Source organism: Desmodus rotundus, chromosome 9 (assembly GCF_022682495.2).
Source record: "Desmodus rotundus isolate HL8 chromosome 9, HLdesRot8A.1, whole genome shotgun sequence".
NCBI classification, from domain to species: domain Eukaryota; kingdom Metazoa; phylum Chordata; class Mammalia; order Chiroptera; family Phyllostomidae; genus Desmodus; species Desmodus rotundus.
This window is the reverse complement of record NC_071395.1, coordinates 101,862,814-101,869,454: the sequence shown is the minus strand read 5'-3', so window position 1 is coordinate 101,869,454 and position 6,641 is coordinate 101,862,814.

The following is a 6,641-nucleotide window of genomic DNA, read 5'->3' as shown; positions in this document are numbered from 1 at the left end:
TCACTGCCCATCACAACACTATCACAAAGCTGGAATAAATGTCTTTTGATTGAAATACGATCAAAATGCAGAGTCTCGGTGCAGAGTGATTTAAATAAGAGTAGCTGACAGTTGTCCCTTGCTTATTGTTAGAATGGTGCAAAATGTTCATCCCTAGTTCTGTATTTTAAACATGGAAGTTGAACTCCCTAAGTACAATTAAAACCTTTCCATTAAAACAAAATTTAAAAACGGATGATTCTGATGGCAATGTCACCCTGAATAAAGGTCTAAAATCATATTTAATAAAGTTGAAAACATCCTCATGGAGCAGGTGCTCTACTCTAGGAATGATAAAGCCTTCTTTGAAAAGAACAGATCAACCTCAACCAACACATAAAGATTCTGGATTGGCATCATAAAACAGACCACTGACTTTGCTGGTGAAATCCGCTACTTTTAGATTATAGTGCAAGGAACATACATTATCAATTGATCAAATTTAGACAAATTATTTTGACTCCAGTTTTAACTTTTCTGAAATAAGACAGAAATGATGCCCCACAAATATCTAACTCACTGTGATAAAATAACAAAACACAAGGAAGGACACACATGAGTATGTAATCAGCTTTGTTGCTTATTGCTCAGGACCAAAGTAATGCCAACCCTTAGGGAAAACAAACAAGCAAAATTAAAAAAAAAAAAACCTACAAAACTCAAGTTCCTTTCACTTTTGCATAATACAGACCTTAACCTGCGGTCCCAGGACTAGCTTCTGAACGCCTGTAATTACATGCAAAATCGTGTGTCTATTTCACTGAGGGGGCCCCAAAAGCTTCAATGATCCCAAAGAAAGGTTAAGGACCGTGGAAGGAGACATTTCCAGGTTCACTAAAACGCAGCAGTAAACATTTTAAGCAAAATTATGATAAAAAAGTAGTATCTATCTGAATACACGTGCACAGTCCTGAAACAACCAACCAAGCTTCTGGCCGGCTCTGAGGATCACAGTGCAGCTCCCACTCTCAAATCAGCTTTGCATGGGAACATCACCTGCACTTGGTGCGCGCACACGCACACGCCACAGCAGCCCTTCAATCCCTAAGCATACACATGTTGTCAACAAAGCATGTGCTAGTTACCATTCCCAGAACAATACCGGCCTGGTCATCTCTGGGGAAAAAATACACATTCTTCGCAAAATATTACCTTATTTATTTACTGTGCCCGACAGATGTTGAACATTACAACAAAATGAAATAAATTCCCACACACCACATGTATCTAATTAAGTGGGAACAAGCATCACTCAGGTATCACTGAGATGGTCTACAGGAGATGCATATAAGAGAAACACTGTAATGATCCTTGAGCAAGGGGACAATCAAAGACAGACTCGCGCAGGGACATGGTTGCGGAAATCACCCTTCTCCAAAGGCAAAAGCACATCCCTTTGATTGGCACAAGCCACTCCTGACAATGGATCCCGATGACAGTGGCTGCTCAGCAATCAGGAAGTGTGTGTGTGTGTGTGTGTGTGTGTGTGTGTTGTGGGGGAGGGACATACTAGATGTGATCAAAGACCGGCCTCTTCAAAAAAGAGCATATGGGATCTTAAATTGTCAAGGCAGACTTGGAGGGTGAGGCAGGGGCATTTATCATTTCTACAGGAGACATCCTTCGACAATGAACATGTTATGTGTCCATGAACCAGGGGTGTCACTACCTTCAGTGTCTCCCATCTAAGAATCTTTAGTAAAACCTGATTGGAGAGGAGGAAGAGTGGGGGATGAAGAAAGGTCTGCGTTACCCTCTGGGGTGAGTGTTGTGCGGCTGTATACTATATGCATTTTATCTCGGGCGGCACAATACTCCCCGGGGGTTGGAGATTTGGGCGCAACCGCAGGGCGGGGGAGGCAGTGGGTGCAAGCCACCAGCTGCTGGGTAGTAGAATGTTCGCAGGAGGACTGGTGCAAACCTCCCCTTGGCCCGCTAACCAATGCAGACCCGGACTCCCCCCAGGCCTCGGAACCAGCAGACTCCAAAACTGCAGCCCAGCCTGTGTCCGGGAAGGAGGGAGCGAAGGGGCAGAAGCAGGCGCCCCCGGCCCGAGCGCGAAGCCAGAAGAGCGCAGCTCCCCGGGCCTCCCAGCAGGATGGGGGCTGCTCCGGCCTAGTGCACGCAGCTGCCTCCGCGAAGGGTTAACCCGGCGCCCAGAATCCTGGCTGGCCAGGCGGGAGACTGCAAGGGGCGAAGCCGCGACTGTGGTGTGTGCATGGGGGGCTGGGGCCCCTACTCACCCGGGCCGGCCGCCTCTGCCTCCGCCGCCCCGACCGCCGCCTCGGCGGTCCATCCTGCGGCGGGGGGCCTGGAGCCGCGGTGCTCGAGTAACAACCGCCGGCCGGGCCGGCCCCTCCCCCCCGCCCTACGACTGTCCTCAGGGCCGCTCCGCAGACCCGGCCTCGGCCGCCGCCGCCGCCGCCGCAGCGCTACGTGGCCGCCGCTCCGACGTCTCGCGACTCCCTTCCGAGCGCGCGAGGGCGAGCGGGGCCGGCGGGGCGGGCGGCGCGCGGGGAGGGAGGGAGGGGAGGGGAGGGGGTGTGCGCGTGTAGATGTGTGTGCGGAGAGGGGGGCAGGGAGGAAGGGAGCGCGGCGGCGAGCGCGCGCGCGCCCGCGGCCCCTTCCCTCGCCGGCCCCCCCGCCCTACAGGGATCCCGACACCTCCCTCCGCCCGCCCCCCTGGCATCCCGGCCACAGGGCGCGGCGGGCGCATGCGCAGCCGGTGGGGCTGGCCCGGGTGCACCTTTTCTCCTGCCACATTGTGAGCGCTCCACCGCCCACATAACCGCCGACTCCCGCTCCTCCCCCGCCCTCCCCCACTCCGCCCACTCCAGAGTGTACAGGTAAAGGCGTGGACTGCGCGTGCGCACCGCTCTCCCAGGGTCTGGGGGCGTGGTTGCTGAAAGGAAGCCAAAATGTTGAGTGGGAGGGAGTTTGGGGCAAGGGGTGTGAGACTTCACGAAATAGGGGGGCGGGGGAGGACTAGGCAAAGGTGAAGTGAAGTGAAGGGGGCCAAAGTAGAAAAGTGGGCCCAAGTTGAGATTTAGAAGTAAAAGAGCCTTTAGTTCATGAAATAGAGTAAAAAAAGAAAATCTTGGCTGTGGCCTCCTTGTTACAGGGGTCTGTGTGAGTGACAGGACAGAAATAAAGGAGGCAAAATATAAGCAGTGTGGCCATTGGCCAGATGAATGAGACAGCTAATAAAACGGGAAGAATTTGGAGATAACCAGAGTGGTCTGAAAAACAATTTGAGAGCCGCGCCAGGAATAGGGAAGGGGATGTGTTCGTTTGAGACATAGAGCTGCTGCAAGAAAGGAAGCCTCCATTGTAAGTATTACAGCCTTATGACTAATTAGCTATTAATCAGTAATATAATTAATGGTACTCTTAGCTAACGAGGTAGCACTTATCCAAGTTCAGAGCCAAGAGAGGCTGTCCATAACTGAAAGTGTCTGGAGTACAGAGAGGGGAAATGAAGGAGGCAAGGGTGGACCAGACCCAACACAGCAACCTGAAGGGTCTGGACGACTTTTTCTCGCCATAATCCAAACTTCCTTGATGTTTTCCAGAGCTTATCCTAATTGCAACTCCTTATCCTCCTTCCATTATTAAAAGCACACTTAACAAATGTTATTGCACTAAGGCTGACCTCTCTACACTTTTTTAATACAGATGCAGCCACTTCTCCCCAAAATAGCACTCCCTACAAAAAAAAAAAATTATTGTAGGATGTAAAAATGACCTGAGTCTGGGACAAGATTAGGGAAGAGATTGAAACTTTATAAATAAAAGGATTCAAGTTCCCTTCCAAAAACAGATGCTTGCGTTTTATTACTTGGACTGCAGACTCCAGGGATGGAGTCTGCAATTTGGCAACTTTGGGTCATGTTCTTCAATAGTGGATAAACACTAAAAATATCATGTTTCAGCAGGTAGAGAAAATCTGCAAGCAGAACAGGAAGAAATAAGCATGAGTAGTAAAAGGAAAGACTTAGATCCAATGCAAGAAAGAACTTGGCAACTGTGGGGGCTGGTGAGCCCAGAACATCTGACTGAGATGTCTAGCTTTGCTTCGGGGACACTTGATCCCTTCCCCGCAGGGCTATCCTGCTTGGGGGAGAGGAGGGACGCAGAGCGGTAGCTAAAGAAACAAGGTGACCTTCCAGTCTCTGTCACCGGCCAACCATCTGAAGGGCTCCTAGTAATTAGCACAGGAATATTATTACCTTCTGTTTGAGGAGTGCTTTATGGTTTTTTTCAGGGAGGTTAGGTTCATTATCTCATCAGATCGTCCAGCAACCCTGTGAGGCAGGCAGGACAGGTATGATTCCCAATGAAGAAAATGCAGGCCAAGGAATGTTTAATGGCTCAGCCAAAGTCACCCAGCCCAGTAAACAATGGAGTCAGAACAAGACCCAGTTTGTGACTTCCAGTGCGCTGTTCTTTCAGAGGGTTTGACAGGCCCACTGAAAAACTACCCATTCCTGCAGAGTAAGAACAGGTAGCCTTGGCATTCGATGGAGAGTGATTCTAATCATCAGTTCTACATCCACATCTTTATTCCTTTTCTTCCCTTCTTTCCCTGTATCTGAAACCTTGGTGACTGGTACTTTGAAAGGCCTTGGGCCTCAGAGGAAATCAGGAAATCCCAGTTCCTCTGCATTCTCTCTCTCCATCTCTTTTTGGAAATTGTGATGTGAATATAGGTTGAGCTTCTTTTTTCTTTTTTTCATCCTCACCAGAGGATATGCTTATTGATTTTAGAGAGAGAGTCCGACAGGAGAGAGAGAGACACACACATATCAGTTGCCTCCCACGTGCACCCTAACTGGGGATCGAACCCACAACCTAGGTATGTGCCCTGGCCAGGGATCGAACCTGCAACCTTTTGGTGTAAGGAACAATGCTCCAACCAACTGAGCTACGTGGCCAGAGCCCTCCGCTCTCTCTTAACTCCTCTGCTTCACAAACCTACCAAAGGAAAGGGGCTGCTGACCAGTTGTCATCACTGGACACGTCAAAAGAAGCGGGCATCTGCTCTTAGACTGCTAATGTCAGTGCCTCCCTTCTTCAGCTGCTGGTGCTGCAGCTCAGCAGTCATGGCAGACACCATTTAGCTCTCCACCTGGCATGACTGGAAGATCAGGCATCTGTCCTCCTGGTTTCCTGGCCTTGCATAGATTCTTCACTAACATTCTCATTAAGGCAGTGGTCAGAAACCAGCAGAACCCGTTTTTTTAAATTAAACAGTATTAGTAAAAAGTTCTGTACACTTTGACAGTTCTGAAAACCTTCAAAGATTTTATTTAAACAGCAGCAGACTTATCTGGTTTCTGTAAGGTGAGCTGGATGGCTTGGTACAAGCTCCCTGTTCACTGCATTTCTTTGCTCCCCGAGTTTCCAGGGATGTAACCCTAGTCAGTTACAGTTCTTAGCACCTGCACTTCTCTAGGGGTGGTGGCTGTGGCGTCCTGTCCATGCATTAACCCATATTAGCCCTGTCCAGCCGCACCGGACTTGGAGCCAGAGCCCTGGTCCTGGTCTCCTAGGCTCTCACCATTTAGTGTTGTGCCCTTTGCTCAGTCACTTCACCTTTCAAGCTTTGTAAAAAGAGGGGATTATATGGCTCTTAGAGCCTTCCAGATTGGATACCTAGGATTCTACTCTAGAAAGCTGACCGTGTTCATTAATACCTTGTAATTCCATTCCTTTCCTGAGAATTACTACTCAATTCTCATCTCTAAGCCCTTCTTACGGACAACTGCCCCTTTTACAAAATGGATAAAGCTGTCCTGGACTCTGCTTTTTTATTCACTTTTTCTCATTTCTTTAAATGACCATGTTTAGAGACAGCTCAGAAAGCTGGACTCCTGGCTTTTCTGTCGTGGGGCTTGGATGCGTACGTGCACTCGCGCATGATATGTGCACATCTTGGAGGACACAGGCCATGCACCTGCGCTCTGTGCCCCTCACCCCCCACACCCCCATTTGGATTCCAGCGCAAAGTTAAAATAAACGCCAGGATGCCCTAGAAGAAAAAAAAGCAGACGCATTAAAAGGCCAGGTACGTGACTGCAGCCGTTTCGCCTTGGGGATAGACATAGGGGAGGCTGCTGGGACAGCCGGTGCCACTTGGGTCTCAAACTTGGTTTTAGCTGTAGCGTGACCTGGGCCCGTCACGTGGCTCAGAGCTCCCTGCAGTTGTGGTCTGTGTACATCAGCTTCTCCGTTTGAAGCATCTCAGAGTTTGGATTTTGATTATTCCGGTATCCTTATCATCAAGATGCATGCTGTAATTTTTTTGAAAACCATATTTATGTGACAGTTTCTATAAATCTTTCTTCCACATTACCCCATTTAACCCTTCCCTCAACACTAGGAAGTAGGAAGGGCGGAAAAGGTTGCTCCCACTCTTTATTTTCAACACAGAATGACCATGAGATCTGGATTTTAAGGGTCACGTGGCCAGAACGAAAACCTGGATCTCCAGGGTCCAAATCCAGGACTTCTCTGTGTACTGCAGCCCTTTGCCCGACACCGTTCAAAGCAAAGCGAACGGATGTGGTCTCTGCTCTCTGGAAGCGTGGACTCCAGCAGAC